This window comes from Otolemur garnettii, unplaced genomic scaffold (genome assembly GCF_000181295.1).
Source record: "Otolemur garnettii isolate 467f Iridium unplaced genomic scaffold, OtoGar3 scaffold00027, whole genome shotgun sequence".
Classification (NCBI taxonomy): domain Eukaryota; kingdom Metazoa; phylum Chordata; class Mammalia; order Primates; family Galagidae; genus Otolemur; species Otolemur garnettii.
In genome coordinates, this window is record NW_003852422.1 from 3093094 (window position 1) to 3116658 (window position 23565).

Genomic DNA, 23565 nt, shown 5'->3' on the forward strand with positions numbered 1-23565 from the left:
GGTTCTCCTGGTGCATCCGTCTGCACTGGGTTCTCCTGGTGCATCCCATCTGCACACGGTTCTCCTGGTGCATCCCGTCTGCACAAGGTTCTCCTGGTGCATCCCATCTGCACACGGTTCTCCTGGTGCATCCCGTCTGCACATGGTTTTCCTGGCGCATCCGTCTGCACTGGGTTCTCCTGGTGCATCCGTCTGCACTGGGTTCTCCTGGCGTGTCCTTGTGTTTTCTCCTCTTCTCAAGAGAACTCATAGCTTTAGTTTAGGTCCAGCCCCAATCACTGGATCCAAACCAACCACACCTACAAAGACCCTATTTCCAAGTGAAGTCACATTCTGTGGGGACCTCAGTTGTGGGAGGACACTGCTCACTCAGGACAGGGGTGAGGGCAGTGTCCAGGTGACCAGCAGGCTTGTGTGCCCTGGTAGTACCACCGCACTTTGGGATGAGAGAACTGGGGTGGCTCCAGCCAGGAGTTCATGGGATTTGCACCTGTTGAGTCAGGCGTAGGTCACTGTGAGGCATCTAAGGAGGAATGCCCAGCGTTTGTCTGGAGATCTGAGAGGTTCCAGTTGAAGAAGAAAGTTTGGCAGAACTGATATAAAGATGGTGTTTATAGCCACATGAGTAGAAGATTTTACAGGGAAAGAGTCTCAGGGTTTTCAAAATCTTTAAGAAAGTTTGCTCATTCGAGGGGATCTAAACAGGGCCTGGCATTTCCCCACACTGCCCCAAATGTCACATAATCAGTAACGTTTCTGAATTATTTTCTTTCTAACCCTCCCTGGGTTCTAAGAGGCCCCACAACTCCTGGTTCTGTTTTAGGCCACCTGGTTGATCTGACATAGACACCCGTGTGTGTTCTGGAAGTGTCTTCTGAGTCGTCCGCTCCGCTGGGCTGCAGTTCTCTGGCTGGAGTTCCCTGTAGGGCAGTGGCTATCTGTCTAGGCACAGGGATGGGGGAAAAGCAGCAGATGTGATGCATCTCCTGACCATCTGAGACTGGACGTAGGTCTGATCGCGTCTCCTGACATGTGGGGACTGCCCAGCCTCAGATTCTTTGTCTGTGAGAGGAGCTGGCACCAGTGGACACTTGCTCATGGGTCTGCCGTGAGGATGCAGGAGCATCGGACACCACATGTGACTTGCAGGCCCAAGCACAGAAGTAGCCAGTGAGGACACATCTGAGGGAAAGTGAGGTGCAATGTGAGGCCACACGCTGTCTCTGAGCCAGATAGCACTGCCCTGTGAGCAAGAGACAGAGAGCAAAGCCCCAGATTCTCTAAGACGTGACACCCTGAGCGGTGCCAGGAGGGCATGGTTGCTGGGGGATATTTTCTTGATGAGAGCTGGGCCAAGGCCCTGAGAAGTGTCCCTTCCACTGCCCTCTCATGCCCAGAGAAAAAGGGGCAACTTTCAGCCAGAAGCTGTGCATGGAGAACACATCTGTTTACAGCAGAAGAATTTAATTGCACTGTGTTTTAAGCTTTTTGAATACACTAGGATGTGGGTCCATCCTATTCACAGTCCTCACGACCCAGCACAGCCACCATAGGGCCTCAGCTGGGAAGTTCTCTGCAGTAACATCCAGTGGGGTCTCTCAGAACAGAATACACCACCCTCCCAAGGCCATGCCGTCCGGAAGCACGGGGGCTGTATGCACGGGACTCGTGTTCAAAACCAGCCAGTCCAGGGACAAAGGACCATTGCACAGAAACGTCCGTCTCACCATGGAATGGGGCTAAGATGCTGACCTCCACAAGGGAAGTGGGGGATCCCCAAGGAAGCACAGGTTTGAAGAGACACCTCATGAGGGAAGACACGTCTCCCTTCTCCTCCCACGTGGACAGCCCATGGGCACCTGATGAGCAATGGTGCACACTGACCATTGCTGTGTCGATGTCAGAATGGAAACAAAGGACGAGGGAAGCCACTCAGCAGGACAGTTCCTGTGAGACCGTCTGTGTCGGTCCCCTCATAACTCCCGGCTCAGCCCCCAGTAGCCAAGCTGGAATCTCAGATCTTCCCGGCTTTCTTTCCTTTTTCTTCATTTTTTTCTTTTGCTGTCATTCTGATCCCCATCTGCTAAGCTTGTACGAACAGGACCGAAAGATAAAGGGTAAATGCAAAGATGTCTTGGCCCCTCCGGTCACTGAGATAAACTTAATAATTTAAATTGGCCTGGGGGCCCCTGTGTGGAGTAATCCTCCCGTGGAGGCCAGTGGCTCTTGGGGTCTGCATGCAGTCGGCGGGGCGTTCTCATGTCCTTCCCTCACTTTGTGCTGGGCACACTTATCTTTTTCATCCTCAATAACCAGAGACAATGATTATATTATTCATAAGATATTTTTACCTGTAGTGATAAGGCATACAGCTTAAGTTATTATTTCCTAATCTTTTTTTTTTTTAAACTGGCACCTTCTTATATAGCCCTAGGAATAAACTTAACTTTTAAATTAAAAATTGTCTTTTCCATGCCTTTATTTGTTGATTTTTAAAAACTTAATATTATGGGATAAACAGTGAGAATTTGAAAACAGGAGTCTGTATCCCTTTGTAAATGAATACGGGTAGAGGCTTGCTTAGTGAGGGAGGGACGATTCTTCTGGACAGCAGTGCTGGCCTCTCTCCGGTTACCCAGCCCTCCGACAGGTGGACGGCGCAGAGCCTCCTCAGACCGTGGAATTCTGTGCTGGAGATTGTGGTTTAGGGCTGGAAGTCTTCCTAGAGTGGGACCTCCACACTCCCTTGGTCACAGCGTGACTCTGTCCCACTGTCCGGATGTGACGCGCAGTTCTTTGGGGGTAAATAAGAGACAGATCTCCTCCACTGTGCTGCTCTGCAGTCCAGATGGTTACCACCCGCAGAAAGGCCTGAGGGCCCAGAATCTCCTTCAGGGCTCTCCCTAGAGACTGTTCTGTTTATTAAGTGCTTGTCTTTTCTGAAGTTTAAATACAATTGAGCGATTTGAATTTTCAATGACTGGATTAGCACTTTTGGAAGAAGATTTAGAAATTGTTAATACTTACATTTTATTCATTAATAGTTTAGAAAGAGGTGGCCCCCCCGATAGAGAAGCAAAAATACCCCAGTCCCTGCTCATTGGGTTTCACTCGACCTTGGATAAGTCCTGTTACCTCTCATGGAAACTTCTTTACACAAGGATGAATGCGTGGACTTCTGGGCTCTTTCCAGTTCCGTGTCATGACACGCTGACCCACCGTAGTGTCTGTTCCTGTCAAGTGACCCTCTCAGATCGACTTGGCCCCTGGCTGTGCCCACCAGCTCCCGTTCCTTATCCGTGGGCTGTTTCTGCGGTTTTGTGGAACTAAAGGAAGCCTTTGTAAACACTTCCACACACCTGGGGTACAAATGTGGTCACCTGTTCTTATTCTAGTTGATCTCCTAAGGACCCCACATGCTACATTAGGAGAAAGACTCAGCACATTCGAAATCCCCAGGGAACCAGGCAGTCCAAAGGTGGTGACCCTGCTGTCAACACCTGACGGGACGGGATCCTGAGTTCTTCCCACTATACTACACCCCAGGACACTTGACCCTCTCCGCCTCATCCTGGTCCCAGTTGCAAGGATCCCTCTCAGCTATAGCCCTGAGAGGACAAGGTTCTCAGGGGAAGGACGGTGCCCCCTGCTCAGTGCTGAGCGCCGTGCTGTGCACACAGCCTGATGCTGGGCCCAAGGCCACCAGCAGAGGAGACACTGTGTGTCACGCTGTGCCCAGGGAGCCACTTTCTGACCCTGCCCGAGGACCCAGGGTGTGGACCAGACATTTGTTTTGTTGCCAAACTTTCCAAGCACAGTGCTTGAATTTATACCTTTTTTACAGGACATGAGGCGTATTTTATGGGGAGGAGGTAACCATTGTTCCTGCTGGACAGCCTGTCATGTCACTCTGAATGGTGAGCTCAGTGCCACTGAGATCCTTAATGTCTGAGAAAACTTCCTGGTGATCCTTTCCAGGATGGGTAGCTAAGGTTAGGATGCTCTTACCTCCCTTCTAGACAGCTGTCTCTGACCCTTGCCAGGCAGCTCCTTCCACACTTTGAGGCTTTGTCTTTGCAGCACAGTTGCAGCTTCCCTGTGAGGTAGGGACAGTCACCTAATGTGTGCCCACATGCCTAATTAGAAGCCCCATGTCCTGACCTGATGAGAAGCAGCCAGAGAGCCTGTGCCACCATCTCTGTGACTGACAGACTGTCCTTGCACAATTCGTGTGAGCAAGAAATTATTGTTAACCCCCAAAGTTTACTGAATTAAAGGAGAGAACTGCACATAGCCTCACAGACCACTGGACACATACCCAGTGCTCACTGGAACTAGTTAATGTTGTGGTTTGCTGCCACTGCCTGTCATAAGGTGCACTGTTTTACTGCGGGAGGAGTTAAGTAGGGCCAGGAGTGCATTCGTGTTAGCAAGAAGTTAGTTTTATCATGACTGGCTGTGCTTTGGGAATAATATTATCTCTTTACTAATATTAAATTTGGATGTTGAAACTACTGAAGTACAAAGATCCTGGTTGGATTAACAAATTTATCTGTGTGCTAATGTTTTGCACCATGTTAGGGTGAGGGAGCAATGAGAGGAGCAATGAACTCCAAAATGACAGTTATGAGCAAAACCAACGGAAAGTGTCGCAAGTTGAAGTTCAGTGCCTACCTGTGCACGTTAACTCCCCCCAACAAGAAAACAAAATTCAAATGTGAAATGACCGTGCTGCATATGTGATTAGGGAGAGAACTCATGGCTGTAGGAGTCTGGAAGTTCAAAACGGGGTTTCAAGAAGATTACTAAGAAAGGAGGATGGCACGCTAGTATTTCCTACTGGGTTTCGATGGAGACCGTCAAACAAACAACATCAAAGTTACATGCTTAGGTCTAAGCCAGCTGTGGGTAGGTCGTCTAATGAACATTATGCAGGGCCCTAACTTGCTATCCAAAATGCAAAGGAAAAGTGGGATGTAGGTCTTGTGCCCAGTAGATGACAGGCAACCTTTCAAATGTGGTTTCTTCAGATAAGGGCAGACATTTCGTGGAGGGAAATGCAGAGAATCCAGGTATTACACAGATTTTTATTTGCTTTTTAGTTTTTATTTATTTATTTATTTTTGACACAGACTTGAAGGAACAGAAAGAGTTTTCTCTGGTTGCTCTTCATCAGGTCAAGGACTAGGGCATCAATGCTTAACAGTGACCTCCCTACAAAGCCACGCGGTTTAACTGTCGGCAGGATGCACGGAACACTGAAGGTGTGATATGTGGGCTGAGGTAATAGACAGGAAATTTGTTTCTGCTTCTTGACCATACAAAATAGAATCTGTTATTTTCTAACTGAGAAAGGTCAATGCTCTCTTCATCTGACGCTCATTGAGGGAGAAAAGTCCTTGGTTACGCCCTTTGTGAGATACCCCAGCATCATCCTCCCCCAGGAGCTATGAATCCGTATCTCATCATCGGCTATATCGCCTGGACGGCTGTTTATTATCAGTGCATATTTTGGAGGGCTGGTAGGTATTGGCACATTTTATTATGCTGATAAACAACACTGGACTGCCAGGTAAAATGTGTTGTCGCCAGTGATTTCTCTCTTCTCTTCCCAAGTTTTTCACTGTAGATGGAACTTCAGGGTCTCAAATCATATGGGGTCTGGTTCTTCTTCTTCCTATGTTTCCTAAGTTGCTGAGTTAAGAACAAAATGGAGAAGATTTTTTATTATGCAGAAAAAATAAAAATATGACAATATATGATCCTCTTTAAATATTTAGCGAATATATTAAGCCGTCATTGAAATTTAAAGCAGGGACATAAAATTTTGATCCTTGTGCTCATAGGAGCAATGATCTTTGCTCAGTACAACTGATTAGGGGTGTGGGTCCTCGGTCTCCAAGCCACTCACCTAAAACCCAGGAGACTGAAGGTCAACTCAGTGATGAAGGTCAACTAACTCGGTGGTGGATGCTGAGGTTCTTTAGATTCAACCTCTGACAAAGACGTAGGGCTTGCTCTGCAGTGGGGTGGGTTCCACAGCACCAAGCAGAGTGTGGAGGAAGCACAATGAAATCATATAAAGTTTGCCGATGTTGACTGGACTGGACTACTTTGCATTCCCGGGACTTTCAATTAGCCGGTTGGGCTTGCCTTGGTTCGAGTGGATTCTTCCCATTATGCCTTTTGTCCATGGAGAAAGGATTATGGAAACATAATATGGTCTGATTTTTAGGATGGTTTCCTGTGAGGATGTGTGCCATGCTTGCCAGTTCAGGGGCAATCTCAATCTGAGAGGTAAAGGGGTGATACCATTTTATTTATTTTTAGTGGCTGTGCTTTGTGGTGTTAACTTAAATCTCTTTCCAAGTGGGTAGGTCCCTATAACATAACTCCACCCAATTCCATAATTTTTTAGCCACTTTAAGTTATGAGAACAATCTCATTTCATTTTCTTAATGCTTGGCCCTGCTCATTTAGAACTTGGAGTATAGTGCTTGACTCAAAGCACCCCTGTCTTCCCTTTCTCTTGCCTTGGGCAAGCTGGAGTTGTTTCTCAAGAAGTTTTAGAGACACAACCAGCAAATATCTTCTCCCACTCTGAGGGCTGTCTGCTTGCTTTACTTACTGTGTTCTGTGCTGTGCAGAAGGTTTTAGTTTGATCAGGTCCCAGTAGTGTATTTTTGATTTGGCTTCAATTGCTCGGGGGTCCTCCTCATAAAATTTTTGCCCAGGCCAATTTCTTCAAGTGTCTTCCCTACACTTTCTTCTAGTATTTTTATAGTTTCGTGTCTTAAGCTTAAATCTTTAATCCAGTGAGAGTCTATCTTAGTTAGTGGTAAAAGATGTGGGTCCAGTTTCAGTCTTCTGCAGGATGCCAGCCAGTTCTCTTTACATGGATGGAGCCGGAAAATATTCTTCTTATCAAAGTATCTCAAGAATGGAAGGAAAAGTATCCAATGTACTCAGCCCTACTATGAAACTAATTTACAGCTTTCACAGGAAAGCTATAACCCAATTTTAGCCCAAGAATATGGGGAAAGAGGAGAGCGAGGGAAGGGGGGGGAGGATGGGTGGAGGGAAGGTGATTGGTGGGATCACACCTATGGTTCATCATATAAGGGTACATGTGGATCTTTCTAAATGTAGAATATAAATGTCTTAACACAATAACTAAGAAAATGACATGAAGGCTATGTTAACCAGTTTGATGAAAATATTTCAAATTGTATATGAAAACACCACACTGTACCCCATGACGATATTGATGTACACAGCTAGATTTAATAAAAAAAGAAGTTTCGGTACAGCAGGGAATGTTTTGCTCCCTTGCACCTTCCTCCCTCCCTTCCTCTCTCCTCCCCTCATATTTCAACCCTTCCAGATTCTGTTCCCCAGACCACATGTTGACATCCTAACCTCCATACTTGTGAGTATGACCTTACCTGGAAATAGTGTCTTTGTAGGTATATTTTGTTGAGAATAGATCAGCTCATTGGAGTAAGTGCCAATCCAACTTAACTAGTGTCCTTGTAAGCAGATGGAGATGTGGGCACAGAGGCACACACAGGGCGGAGACAGCCTGTGAAGGTGGAGGCAGAGAGTGGAGCATGTAGTTGAAGACCCCAGAGCCCCAGGGCTGCTGGTGACCCCGGGAGCTGAGAGAAAGGCACGGGACGGGTTTTCTCCTGGAGCTTCTGAGAGGGCACAGTCCTGCCGTGTCCTTGATTTCAGACTTCTGGCCTCCAGAATGTAAGAGAATAAATTTCTGTTATTTTAAGTCACACAATTTATGAACTTTGTTATGGATGCCTGGGAAAAGAATACCAGTGGTGAGTAGAGAGCAGTTCCCCCAGGCCCTGGCTCCTGGCAAGGGTGCTGAGGTACTGGCTGTCACCTTACTCTTCTGGCTCTTCACTGGTGCTCTTTGGAGACTGGCCAACAAGGGACTCTGTCATAAGCTCCTCCATGGTCACCAGTAGCCCATTCTCAACACTGTGCTCTGGGTCACCCTGGGATGTTTTCACCCCCATCCCTTTGGGGGTGGGATTTCCTGCCTCACACCTCCCCCCAGAAAGCTTGGAGCTGACCCCTGCGGGTCCCCCCCTCCCCGGGACCTGCCTTCTGTGTCTCTGCACTCTGAATGGGGAAATGTCCACACACATGACCTCTCGGGTGCTGGTGGCCTTGCAGCTAACCACAACGCCAGTAGGAAGACAGAATGGAGTCTCCACTGTACGATGCCTTCATCCTGAATTCCACGAAGCCCCTTTCTCACCTGTTTGGGGAGGTGAACCAGACAGTGTCCTGTCTACTCCTTTAAGGTAGAAAATGGGGGGGAAACTCCATCTGTGAGCCCTGTATGCACTCTCCAAGGAAGGGGATTTATTTCTACAGTTCCTAGTGGTCAGGCTTTCCAGAATGTTTGGACCACTAGGCCCACAGGCACAGGAGGTCTTCTGCATATCATAGAGTATAATTCATATAGTTTCATTTTATATATCAATTTGGAGGGTGTTTTGGATGAGATTAAATCAGTGAACACTGGCAAGGCAGACTACCCTTCAAAATGTGGGTGGGCCTCACCCAATTGGTTGTAGACCTAAATCAAACAATCAGATGGGTCTCCCCAGGAGAAGAGGATTTTCCAGAAAACTGGCTTTGGGCTTCATCTGTACCATCGACTCTCCTGGTCTCTACCTGCCAACATGCCCTGTAGTCCCCGTAACTGTGTGAGGCAATTCCTGAGAATAAATCCACGTCTATCTCAATGTCTCGATCTCTGCCCCTCTCTGTCTCTATCTCTGTCTCCATCTCTGTATCTCTCTCTGTCTCCATCTCTACCTTTATGTAGTGGCCCCTAAATTTTACTAAAAGATAGGTAGTGTCAATAATAGGATCAAATACACACCCAGTCTCTGTCTCTCTCCTTCATGCACACACACGCATGCTAGGTTCTGTTTCTCTGGAGGACACTGACCAATACACAGGGCTTTCTTTGAACCCAGTCTGTAGAATTTACAGCTCAGCTCTCAACACTGCTCTGTTCCCACTGCAGTCCCTGCATAACTTAGTAATCTCTGGGTGACAGGCAAAGAACTCCACCAGTGCCTCAAACTATCTGTTAGACAAGCAAATCTTATGTTTATGAAATGCGACCTCGCTGAGAGAGAAGAGGGTCACCGAGGCAGGAAGAGGCTTGTGTAACACTAAGCCTCTGGAGAGCAGTGTGCACTGCAGACACTCAATAACTGTTCTAAGTATTTGCTGCCTCTCCCTCCAGAGGGGAAGGGACACTTCCTTGCACTAACGCACTGGGGCAGGCCGTGAGCTTTGCTGTGGCCAATGAAGTGTGAGTGGAAATGTTACTTCCGGCAGCCCCTGTAAGCGTTGTGTGCTTTGCCACCCTCTCTTTCCTCCTGCGTGGTGACTAACAACCATTGCTCTGGAGAAGGCTGCAGTCTCCCTGGCAGACAGCAGGGCAATGTTGCAACCAACCAGCCCTGGCAAGTTGCACAAGAAACAAACCTAGGGTAATTTGTTATTGCAAAATAATCTTTCCTGTTTTAACAGATATACCAGAGCTTTAAACAGATAAAGGTAAACTCTTCATGGTATCAGTCATATAAGGATGTACTCACACTCATGGTTACAGATTTCCATAGTGACGTGGAATAAAATATCCTGAAATTTTGAATAAAAAAATGTCCAACTTGACACACACAGGAAGACCAGGAAGACATTGCACAGTAATAGTACAAAAAGCTTTTACAAATCTGTTTGAAAGTCTGAGTTCATCTGTGGTCTCACCCATGACAAGGACATCTGCCAGGAAGAGAGAAATGTTTACTGTCAATAGGTCATGACCTTGACAGACTCTGCATCTGTAAGTTGAAGCTGTGAGCATGATTTTGTAGGTTCCTCCTAGATCTAAGTTTCTGAAAAGTGCATCATATTAGACATTAGATTTGGGATCCTGCAGTAAAGCCAGGCTTATTTCCACAGTATCCCTGAGGAAGGGCCACTGAGCCGAATGTTCTCACTGAGGAACCAGATTCTCTGGAGACACCTGCTGGTTGTCTTTAGAAGGTGCTCATGATGGTTGGGTGGCAATGGGACTTGGACTAAGTGTGCAAGAAAAACCGTCTCTTCTAATAGTTGGGAAAGAGGAAAAATGACTATCTCGAGAGCTTCCTGAGTAATTCAGAAGACTACTCTGTATCCTAAAGAAGGTCCCCAGAGCTCCAATACTGGGCCACTACCACTGGTCCTCCCACCCCCTCTTCCCCAGAAGAAACACCTGCAATTGCTTCAAACGCTCCTCTCAGAGCAGTCCTGGCAGCTCTTTCTGAAGTTTTCTGCTCACATCTAGACATACTGTAGGAGTCAGTAGCCTAAATCAAGTGATATGGACCCAGAATTGAACACAGCTCTCCAAGTAGGGTGAGAAGGAGGGAGTGGGGCTGTCACTTGCCTGTATCTGGAGTGGTTTTCACTGGCTTGTTGTCACAGATACCCAGTACACCCATGGAGAGTTTGGGATCAGGTGAAACCAAGTTCTTTTGTTCTACTATAGAGAAAGTTTAATGGCTGACCTAATTTCTATTATTAAAAAAATTGAGCCTGATTTCCTAGCCTACTATTAAAATTGTAAAGTTTATGTCTGTTTCTTTTGACCTTACAATTACAATCTTTTAACCTTTTTGCAATTACAAATACATACTAAATTTGGATCATTGCAAATATATGATTCAAATCTCTAGCCAAATTATTGAGAGAACGTTGAACTGCTTTGAATTTGAAGTACACATACCCAAAGTGGAATATGGCATAAAACTTCTAGCAGTCTTCCTTTACATGAACCATTTCCTTTGTGTGTACTAATATAGTGATTGAGTTCTTGCTCAGTCAGTAGTAAAAACACAAAACCATGGCACCATGGTATTATTAACCCAAGATTATTAGCTTGAGGTCACCATGAATCCTGGTAGAGTGATACTCTGTGGGACTATGGTGGTTGGTCCAATGTGGTCAATGCTCTACACACTTATTAAACATACCTGAAAAGGAAATTAGTTGTCATGATTGGTCTTCTAATAATTCTAGGGACTGGTGTTTTCTTTTTTTGCCCTAATACATATAAACACTTTGTGACCATTCCAGTTATGCAGCTGACACAATATCCTGGCACCCATTTTTCCTGGTCCATAAATTCTTTGTATGTCCTTCTGACAAAATTCCCATTTCTCATGGTATCTCTATTGCTCAGAAATCTTATCTCAATATTTTAAAATTATTTTGAAATACATTCAACTGGAGTTTGTGCTTTGATCTCATTTAAAACTTACCCTTAGGTATTGAAAATGAAAAACTATAGGTTTATTTGAACTTTTGATATAATGCAAGTGTTTCTCCTTTCTATTTAAATGTATAATGTCTTGGGCACCTGTAGTCCCAGCTACTTGGGAGGCTGAGGCAAGGGAATTGCCTAAACCTAAGACCTGTGATGCCACAGCATTCTACCAAGGGCAACAAAGTAAGACACTGTCTCTAAAAAAAAAAAAAAAAAAAAAAAAAAAGAAGTATAACATCTTGGATCCCTTTCTCCTCAAATGTTATTTTGGTTATTTTGACATCTGACACACACAGACACTTGTTCACCCAACATGCATCTGTCAAATTAACATGTTAAAGATCTAGAGATAATGTTTATACACCCTTAAAGATTTTAGCATCACTATCTCAGTTATTGAAAGAACAATAGACCAAAAATTATTATTATAAGGGATGCTCAAAATCTGAACAATATTATCAACTAACTTGACATAATTGTCGTTGGTCAAGCACTATACCTCAGCAAATTTATGTGCTTCTTCTGGGCACATGGAATGCTCAAAAGGATGGGTGTTGTTACCCTGCACCATGAGCAAGCCTCAGAACATTTTAAAAGGTTGGAGTTTTATAAAGGATATTTTATGCCCACAGATTTAGGAATTAGTAACATTAAGATGTCTAAAAATACTCAAATTATTTGGGACTTTAGAAAAACCTATCTAAGTAATAACCAATGAATAAAGCAAAGGTAAGTAAAATAAAAAATATCTCAGCTGAATATAATGACAATGCAACATATCAAAATTCAGGAGATGCAGTTAAAGCTGTGCTTAGAGGAACATTTATAACCTTAAATACTTGATTAGGATAAATAATCTAAGATTCCAACTTAAGCTTAAAAATGACTGCACTAACTACCAATAAGGAGGAAGGAGAAAAAATAAGGAACAGGAAAAAATAGGAGAAAAAATAAGGAACAGGAATCAGGAAAATAATAGAAAAAAACAAAATACATAGAATTTCAGCTGATTATATAGTTAATTTTTTGAAAAGACTACAAAAACTGGTGAATTTCTAATATACCAATTAAGGAAAAAAATATGAAATACAAATTATCAGTATTAGAAATGAAAGAGAGAACATCACAACAGACTCTACGAATACTAAAGCTGTGATAAGGAAATATTATGAATGGAGGTATGCCAATTAATTAGACAAAGTAGATGAAATTAAAAAAATTACAAATTAAATTTGTAATCACACACATATTCAATTTTTCCATTGGTAAAACCGTGTGAAATATTCAAGAAATATTCAATCTTATGCAGGCTCTTTCAGAAAATAGACCCAAAAAACCTTTCTAAATTGTTTTATTAGGCAAGGTAATTATAAAAACAAAACTTGACAGGGATATTAGAAAGAAAGGAAAGACCACAGAAGATTCCTTATTGAAACAGAACTAAAAATACTTAGTACTGACAAGTTGATGCTGACATAATATATTATAGCCAAACAGAACTCACACAGGGAACTCATGACTGGTTTGCATTTAAAAATCCATGCCAATTTATGATGAGAGCTTTCAGCAAACTAGGAACAGAAAGTACGTTCTCAATTTGATAAAAGGTTTCTGTGTTATATGGAGAACTACTGAAACCTGCGCCAGAGATGAAGATGTGCATGGTCCTCCCACACCCCATTTGTCCTTGTATGGGAGGTCTTGCCTGGTGCAGAAACAGACAGAGGCATAAATTTTGGAAAAGAAAAGTCTGTGATTGCAGTTGATGCTATTGAATATGGAGACAGTCCTGGGGAGTCACTCAGAGCTAGGAATACTATCACTAATCAGTGGATGAAGCCAAGTCACAATATGAAGACTCAAGACACAATCATCAACTGTATTTCTAAGTCTTAGGAACAGCTGAAAGTGTAATCTGAGAAGCACACTATGAACGTAGCACATAAGATGCCTCATGGGCCATCACACTCTGAAGACTAAGTCCAGTTAAAAGTCCTCTGCACAGAAAGTTACCAACTACTGTCTTGAGATGCTGAAGAAGACTTAAGTATATTAAAAATTCTACCATATTCAAGGATTGGAAGACTTGATAGTGTAAAGATGTCAATTCTCTCAAATCCACCTATAAATGTAGGGGCATACAAATCAAAATCTCAAATCTCAAAAACCAATTTTTAAAAATTTTAATGAAAATGTCAAGGCTTGTGATAGAGGAAATAGGCCAGAAAAACAAGATATAGGCAAGACGTTAACTGCCCTCTGTGGCTTACTGTGAATCTGTGACTATCACAAGAGTGTGACGCTGCCCACGCATAGACCAGGGTTCTCAAACTCAGCGCTGTGGCGTCCTGGATGGATGATGCTTTGCTGCGGCTCAGTCACTGCAGGATATTTGCTAGAAGCCTTGACTCCTACCTACCAGATCCCAGTAGTGCTCTGCTTCACTGTCCAGGTTGCAACAACCAAAAATGTCTCTACACGTCTCTGCTTGGGAAATACTCGCACAGCAAAAGAGACCAAGCATCCAGGACAGAGAGTCTGGAAATCAATTTGCATTATTTACAGTTGATTGGTTTTATACAAACACATGAAGGCATTTGAGGGGAGAATGAAAATTCACTAATTTGAAGGGGGGGGAATAAAAGCTGGGACAACTAGATATCCATAAGGGCAAATAAGAATACTGAGTCCTCCCTCATTCCACACACAAAAATTAATTCAGGATGGATAATAAACTGTTTTAATATAAAAACTAAAACTCTAAAACTTCTATAGGAAAACATAGGAGAACATCTTTATGACCTGAGAATGTAAATGCTTCTCAAATAACACATAAGATGCAATGATATGAAACAAAAAATAATTGATAATTTGGACTTCATAAAAGTTAAAAAATTTCCCCTCAAATGTGTAATTTAAAAATGAACAGGCAAGGCCCAACCTGGTAGAAAATATTTGATGTGTGCTTTAAAAACTTACATACAGAATAAGGAGAGCCTGCCTAGAAATCAATGATTATAAAACAATAAAAATACAAATTGAGACATGAGGGTTCCTAAAAATCATTACTCACCGCAGAAATGCAAATTAAAACTGCAATTAGGTAAGATTTATAGTCCACTAAAGGCGGGATTAAAAAACACGTTGCCAACATGGAATGTTGGCAAAGACACGGAATAAACAGAGGATAAGCATCACCAGTGGGAGTGTAAAAATTTACAACCATTTTGCAAAATTGTTTGGCAGTTTCTTACAAAATTCAACAAGAGTGTTCATAGAAGTTTTATATATAATAGTCAAAATAGTAAATAAAACCTAAACGTCCACCAGCAGGAGAATGGACCAACAATGGTTTAGTGCATTTGTGCACAGGAAGACCACTCTGAAACAACAGGTGTGATTCTAAAAGTATACCGAGCGGGGAAAAGGGAGACACAAAAAACAGATCCTGTACGACTTCATTTACGAGAACTTCAAGAACAGGCAGCACTAATCTACAGTGAGGGGTATCAGCAGAGTGGTTTTGTCTAGGGGGTTAGGGATTTATCAGGAATGATGGCTCGGGAACGGTCTGGGGTGAGGAAAACGTGTATCTTGACAGGAGCTTGGCTGCGGCGCCTCTGCATGTGTTGCAGGTCATTCAACTGTACATTTGGGATCCACGCATTTCCCTGTACGCAAATTTTACCTTAACAAAACCACAGTAAAACGAGACCCCAGTGTGGGGCTGCAGCTATTGGGTTTGCGTTTGGCGATGGTGTGGGTTTGCAATTCTGCCACTAGTTTTATGTCCTAACTTTGCACAAATGAATAAATGTTTTGAGGATGCACATCCGAGGTTTCTCAGTGTTGGAGGAGGTGGTGATGAATATGGAAGGGGAATGAGGACATAGCCTGTGGTGCTTGAATCGCCCTGGCGGCATCAGTTTAAGCTCTTGGTTTTGAACAGATGAAGCGCGTCCATGTGTGTGCAGCCTGTGCCTGTGTTCCCCAGGTCTTCCAGCTGAACATTCTGGGAGCAATGACCACCCTGTGCCTGCATCTTGCTTGCTAAAGATCACCCTCCACTTACAGAAACCAAGAGTCTTTAGGAAAAGTCTCCTCCAGAGATGGGGCTGAGAAACGCACCTTGAGTCTGGAACATCCCGTTACGCCAGAAAGAGAGAAAGGAAACTCTTAGCAGTGATTGAAGCACGGACACGCAGTGTCAACACACACAGCGGAATTGGGCAGCTGGCCGGCAGGTGCTCCCACCAGACCAATCTCAGACAATCTGGGCATCATGACCAGATGAAGTCATCCTAGAAAAAGTGCTCCATGCCTCACTGTGCATGTCCCTGTGGTCGATGTCGGATGGCCACAGGGAGTACTTGGAAGATGACCACAGTGATAGGCAGCAGTGAGGTGGGGAGCCCTTTTCCCCGGATGAGTTTGTGAACTTAATTTGCAGACCTCACTTATGATGATCATAACCGATTGTAACTCAATGAATAGGGTAAGTTTGTTAGTCTACACTGATATACATTTATGCCTACATGCGTGCCTGCTTTCATACACGGTACCCCCATACATCCATGTCTACACACGCAAGTAGGCAGGGCAGGAAGACCCCTACGTGGGGTGCCCTCTCAGACGTGCACAGGGAGTAGGGAAGTAGAAGATTTTCAGGGGATGCTAATTCTAGTGCTGAAAGTTTGATGAGAAACAGGATATACACACATATAACAAACTACCTCTCTACTAAACGAATTAGAGAAGAAAAATAATGATATTATAATAGTGCCGAGCCTGGCAGACAGCAAATTACCAACTTGACATCATTTGAGTTGAGATGAGGCAAGATCGCGGCTGCCCTAACTCAGGGACACGGCAATCCTTCGGAGTTCCTCCCACTAGTAAGGCACCACCTACGTCTCAGCACGAGGACGCAGACAACAAACCCAAATCCAGAGACCACACATGAAGTAACCTCACATGAAGCGATCCTCAAGAATTTCAGGATCAAGAAAGACAAAGAAAGTCTGAGAAACTCCTCAGTTTAAACGAAGCTCAAGAGATACGAGAACAAAATGTAGGACGTGACCCTGACCTGGATCTGGGACTGGGAGAGCAACTGTGGGAAGGCGCAGTGGGTGATAATCACCGCCCGGGTGTGGACAGTGGATTAGATCATATGTTGGAGCAATATTACCAAAGTTCCTAATTTTGATAATCGTGTTTTTGTTAAAAAAAAAAAGGCCTTTGTTCTTAGGAAATACGTACTGATGTACTTAAGGAGGAAAAGCAAATTGTCTCCAATTTATTCTCAACTGACAGAAAAAATATGCGTGTATATAAATAATTTGTAGTCAGGCTAAAGGATATGTGGAGTTCCTTGTATTATTCCTAAAACTTTTCTGTAAATCTGAATTTATGTCAAAGATTAAAACTTAAGTAAGCTATTTTATTCCCTTCGCGTCATTTAGAAATTAAAAAGGGCCATTTTCGGACGTGCATTCTCTCCCTCTGTGCCTCTTGATTCAGCCACAAGCCCTCACCTCCACCGTGTTGCTCCAGACACATCTGTTCTTTGCTTCCCTCATCTTGACAGTACAAATGGGCTCGAATTTGAGTTTCTGCTTTCAAAAATCAAACTGGGGTTATTCAAAGCCATGAGGATGGGATCGAATGACTTCTTTAATCATAAAGTTCTTGCCACAAAGCCCCGTCGTGAGCGTCTCACTCCCCAGTCCTTTTATTACATCATGTTCTGTGTTATTGTTGTAACTCTCAGCTGCACGTTGTCTGTCGTGGCTCTTAAGACATATTCTAAAGATATTTCATTCTGTCCGGGTCCCGCTCAGTCTAACCTTCCTGTAATTTCCCTGCAGGATATTGGGAAGCTTGAAGGGTGTTAGAAGACTAACCTTTCAGCAGGACCAATTTGAAATATTAATGCTGCATTTATCATGATTCCTTGAGAAGAATTTGGCTGCTATGTTCAACACAGCTGTTCTGATATGAGGCGCACTGCTGTTTCCTCAAACTTAAGAATATTTTATCCTAGAAGAGTTAAGACAATGAAAATATGACTATTGGGTATGTGGAAACACATGAAGATAGCTTGACTGGCGCAGAGCGACAAAGAGAGAGGTTTTGAATGGAGCGTCTGATGGACACATGACAAAATAGGTGACCAGTCAGTTTTTCTGCCTAAGAAACAGCCCTGCAAGCTTAGTGCCTTATAGCCACACGGTGTGTTTCTTGCCCATGTTATAAACCTGGTTCAGCCGTCTCTGAGCCCTCTGTGTGTGCGTTCCAGGTCATGGGCGCGTCCCTGGTCTGCTCTCACGCCAGGTGCAGACCTGTGTTCCAGGTCATGGGCACGTCCTGGTTCTGCTCTCACGCCAGGTGCAGACCTGTGTTCCAGGTCATGGTCACGTCCTGGGTCTGCTCTCACGCCAGGTGCAGCTAAGCGTGCACCCAGGATCTCTCTGTAGGAACAAGACAGTGGGTTCAGCCTCGCCAAACCCATCTGCTCATGCACCATAGTTCAAAGCACATCACAGAACCAAGCCCACATTTAGTAGGTAGGGAAGTACCACACAGTTGCAAGGATGAGTGACTATGAGCAGGCATCGTCTCCCGCAGTTGTCTGGGTGTGAGCCTGCAGCCCCCCACTCCAGTTCCCCAAAGTGTTCCCTGGACCTCGCCATCTAGATGTCAGCTCTGGCGCCTACTGTGCCTCCCCACATTTCCTACCAAAATATACTTATCCTCCCACCCTCAAGTAGGTTATTCTTTAATAATCTATTTCTAAACCCTTTTTGGAGAAGTCTAGATTTCCTAAAGCTGCCACTACCCTCCCAGATGTTCTGTAAGTACCTCAGCAGTGCAGCCCTAAGTGCTGAGTTCAGTTTTACCCTGAGAGGGGTTCCATGGTGGGGCTGTGTCAATGGTAGCCAAGCCTGCAGCAGAGAAATGTGTCCAGCAGGAGACATATACGGGTGGACATGAAGTTCGTGTGTAAGTTATGTATGCACAGAGAGACAGAGAGACATGTGAGCAGAGATGTAGTCCAGGTCCTGATTTATGCTGTCACAGGCCTGGCTGGGCAAGTCTGAATCCAGAAGGCTGCCCTGCTGTGTGTGTGGGGTTTCTTCCTCCTCAGGGAAACCTACATTTTGTTCTTAGGCCTTCAACTGTCCGGAAGGGGCCCACCCAGGTTATCGAGGGGACAATCTTCTTCACGTGCGGTCAGCCAACCCTAGGTCTGTGATGACGTCGCAGATATCCTTACAGAAGAGCCAAGACCAGTGTTAGCTGCCATCTCTCACCAAGTTGCCCATAAACCTGGCCTTCCTGGAGGGCGTCTGGCACAGAGAAAGGTCCAGACACAGCAGAATGTGCAGCGTGGTGGAGGTCACTGGGTAGGCAGGGCTCTGAAAACTCCTAGAGGTGCAGGTCGATATTCTGGAAAGGAGATGGGATGAAATTTCTTAGTAATGAGAGTAGGAATGTGATAATTTGACTAAATCATGTTAATAAAGAAGGTCCAAAAGGACTTCAGAAGTATCACATTGTAAAATGTTGTAAGAAGCAGGTAATTTTATGAGGCAGTATGCCATTCTTTGTAGCCCTAGAGAAGTTGTTAGGTACTGAGTTAGCTGGTATGCAGGGTGGTCACACATTAAGTCACGGCTCTCAGGCCCTTTTGTGTCCTCTCACGAATGGTACCCGGTCTGGTCCATGTAACCAACAGAACAAGTGTGGGTGAGGTGGGGTCTCATCGCTCCTGGGACACCAGCTGCCGTGCAGAGCCTGAGCTCCCTTACACGGCCACGCTGTGAGCAAGCCCATGCTAGTCACTCAGAGAGGCTGCGGTGAGCAGGGGGAAAGGAGGAAAGGTCCGGTCAGGCCCTGTTTTCCTGCCATCCCAGATGAGGTGCCACCTTGAATATCTTGCCCAACCTGGCTTCAGATGACCCATCCCAAGTTGCTCTCTGACTATGAACCCATGAAACCCCAAATGAGAACTTTCCCTCTGAGCCCATTTAACATGTGACCCATGCACGATGCTGACAAAATGTCCCTTGGAGTTGTGGGGTGGTCCACTCAGCCCCAGCAGATAGACTGATGGGTGCATTCAAGGTCATGCTCCAACTGTGCTCCACCACAGCCTCAGAGCCGAGTGTGGTCAGTGTTACGGTTCCCTTTTTACGTACACAGAAACTGAGTTTCAGAGCAATGTGCCCAAGAACTCGTGGGATTTTATCTGTCATTCTGGAGACCTCCGCATAGACAATTTAGTACCAGAGCATCTATAAAGGCACACACCACCTTCCAGGGATCACTGTGGAATCTAGTGTTTAGGTTTCAACAAGTGCAGAGTGAAACAAGGTCTGCTTTCTGAACCCAGAAGAAACAGTGACCCGCAGAAGAAATGCCCGTGGTGTCCAGTCTCAGGGCGTGCGGCAGAGGCCCAGGTGTCCAGTCTCAGGGCGTGCAGCAGAGGCCCGTGGTGTCCAGTCTCAGGGTGTGTGGCACAGGCCCAGGTATCCAGTCTCAAGGTGTGCGGCAGAGGCCCAGGTGTCCAGTCTTAGGGTGTGTGGCAGAGGCCCGGGTGTTTGCTGACATTTGGACTGTCACTCCCGGGGGCATCACACGGCCAGACTCTTGTCAACGTGCCCTGCCAAGGCCAGGTCCACTTTCCCCACATTGTCTACTTCTCAGCTAATGAGTGATTTGGTAGCTGAACTTTCATTTTCTCCAGACAAATTTTCAGATACAATTTTGATCACAGAATTATAGGAAACAGGAAACTATTTTTTCAAAACATCTTTTCTTGCAGAGATGCCCTCTGTTCTGTGCTGTGGTCTCACTCACTGCTGTGCACACAGCTCCACCTGTCAGAGGCCTCCCCTCGCTGCTCCCCACCTCCTGCATTTTTTTTAGGTACAGAGAAAACATTAATTAAAAAATAACACTTAGTGCTAATAACTTATAGTGCCTTTTGCCATTTCATTCAAAAATGAAAAACATGTAATAAATATTGTCTAACTCTACTAACTATTGGCAAATAAATTATGCTATACTGTTGTTCTGAGATTAACACTTCAATTAATTTAAATCAAAGTCTGGAATGAACTGAATTTTATATCTGAATACTAGGATAAAATGTAACAACAAAAAGGAAACTCTTCTGATATTTGTAGAAAAACAATCCAAACTTCCAGGGATGTTGTAAAATTACATTTAGCTGCCTCCTGTATTGAATTTTGTCCCCAAAGAATTGTTCAAACATAATGACCTTGGCAGTGCAAAATCCTTGCTAATCAACAAGGATTCACTTCTGCTCACTTACTTAAAACAGTATGGAGATACATTTACCATTTAGAAAGGGTTTCAGCAACATGGGTTTAAATAACAAAACTCTACAGGGTAAAGTTCAGGTTAATGGATACGTTAAATTTTCTAGAGTTTTTTTTTGACTGTTCAGCCAATTAAGGTTTCAAGACACATCCGTGGTCCTCAACCTTCCCTAGAAATTAGAATCACGTGGCATGAACTCCAACCCAGATCAATTCAATCAAAAGTTCTTGTTATTGTCTGAATGTTTATTACCCCCCAATTCATATATTGAAATCCTCACTCTCAAGGTGATGTATTGGGAGGTGATTAGTCACCAGGGTGGAGCCCACAAGAATGGTATTAGTGCCTCCTACAGTAGACACCAGAGACCTGCCTGGCCCTCCCACCGTGTGAGGACAGAGGTGAGAACATGGCAGCCTGTGGGCCAGGAGCTGGGTCCTCAGCAGACAGCACCCCCACCATACGGGTCTTGGGCTCCCTACCTCTAGAACTGTGAGAGGTGAATGCTGTTGTCTATAAGACACATAGTCTACATTGTTCTGTCATAGCATCTCATACAGACTACAGTATTTCATTAGGTTTAGAAAAACGGGCTTGAGTACTTTTTCTTGTTCCTCCCACTAAATACAATCTGGTAAATATATATTTACACATATATACAACAAACAAGAGAAGACTCTGACATGTGCAGAACAGAAAACACAGCAGGGAGAAAGCCTTGGGCCCGAGGAGCCCCCCAGCAGTGGGTCTCTGGGTTCTATCTTTAGGGGGGTTACATATATCCTAAACTAGGTCCTGGAGAAGTTTGAACCCCACTAATGCCAATGGGTGCAGACAATAGCCGCAGCCTCTCTCTGGCCACAGGACCTGGACAGGGGCAGCCTCCCAAGCCAGAGGTATGGGCAGTGACTGCTCTGCTCCATCTGAACAGCAGAAAAATGCTCTGGCTGCCTCACTACCCAGAGGAGGAGTCCAGATTGCCACCCCAGCCAGGCTTCAGTCCCTTACAGGCTTGCTGGTGTCAGAGGAGGAGGCCCAAAGGAGAGTTCTTGTTTCACCACCTCTCAGCCCCCAGGGAAGGGCACATGGTGGAGGTAACTCCTGCCCCCCTCCCCCCACCAGGTGATGGGCGTGAGGGCCTGGTGGAGAGCAGTACTTCCACCTGCCCTCACGTGTAACCAGAAGCTCATCCTTTGGTATCAACAGAGACCCAGTCAGAATCTGGACTTCTACCCCACCTACAGTAATGCGGTGGCCCTCCCAACCTCTGCTGAAGTAGTGTCAAAGCAGGCCTCCTAAAATACAACATATAAATCACAGCCAGAGTCTCCTACTCAAATATCCCGTATTATATGTCCAAGTTGCCATCAGAAATCACTTGTCATACTGAGAATGAAGGAAATCTCAGATTGAAGGAGAAAGACAGACATGAACTCTGAGATGACAGAAACGTTACGATAGTTTGACAAGGACTTAAAAATACCAACAGAAATGCTTCAAAGAACAATTATGACTGAACTTGAAGTACAGTCATCTGTCACTTAACGATGGGTACATGTTCTGAGAAAGGATTGTCAGGTGAAGATTACAGAGTCTATTTGCATAACCTAGGTTGTAAAGCTAACTATACCCCGGCTATACGGTCTGGCTAATTGGATCTAGGCTCCAAACTGTACGATGTGCCACTGTAGGGAAGGGTGTAAGCATTCGTAACATAATGGTGAGTATCTGTGTATCTAAACATAGAAAACATTCAGTAAAATCTGGTATGATAGTCTTGTGGGACCCTGTTATGATTGAAATGTCCTTCTGTGGGGCATGACTGTAAAAGACAAAATCACAAGTTTCATCAAAGAAATAGAAGAAATGAGGCAATTTCTAGATTTGAAGTCTAGCCCAGGGAAGAGGGAAGCAGGAGGGGAGGAGGGCAGAGCAGAATGATTGGCAGAGGGAAGGAAGGCAGGAGGTGGGACCTCACCTACTGTGCATGTTGTGAGGGTGTATAATACATCCCCTGGGTGAGGGGCTCTTCTACAACTGGAACTTTACTCTGGAAGTGAGAACAATATAACCTAAAGATAAACACATATTAATGTGCAATAAAAAAATTGAAAAATGAAAAATGTGATTACTGAAATAAAAATCACAGTAAATGGGATAAACAGAAGAAGGGAAAAGACAGAGGGAGCATCAGGAAGCTTGAACATAAAATAGATACGACCCAATTCCAATAACAGAGAAAGCTGGCAGGAGAAAAAATGAACAGAGCCTTAGGGTCATGTGAGACTAAGAGAAAAATGTATGGACTTGTGGGTGAGGAAAGAAGAGAAAGGGGCCAAAAAAGTATTTGAAAACTTCCAAATTTGGCAAAGGCATAAAACTACAGACTCAAGGAGCTGAGTGAATCCTAACAGGATAAACGGTGTGGAATCTATACCAGGAACCAACATAGAGAAACTCTCCAAAACTAAAGAAAAAATATCTTGAAGCAACAAAAGAGATCTTACTTATAAGAAAAAACAATTCCCATGATAGTAAATTTCTCATAAGAAATAGGGAAGACCAGAAGTTAACAGCACACCATTGCTTTAAGTGCTGGAAGAAATTAACTGTCAACTCAGAATTTTACATTCAGCAAAACTATCCTTCAGGGGTGAAGAAATCAAAACCTCTTACATGGAAGGAGTCTAAACGAATTTGTTGCGACGTACCTGCCCTGAAAAGAATGCTAAATAAGTTTCTCAGGGTAGAAAGGAAATCTTGAAATATCCCAAGGATAAAATGAGCAACGGAATGAGCAAAAACATAGGCAAATACATAGACTTTCCTCTTCTCCTGAGTCTTTAAATTATGTTTGGTAG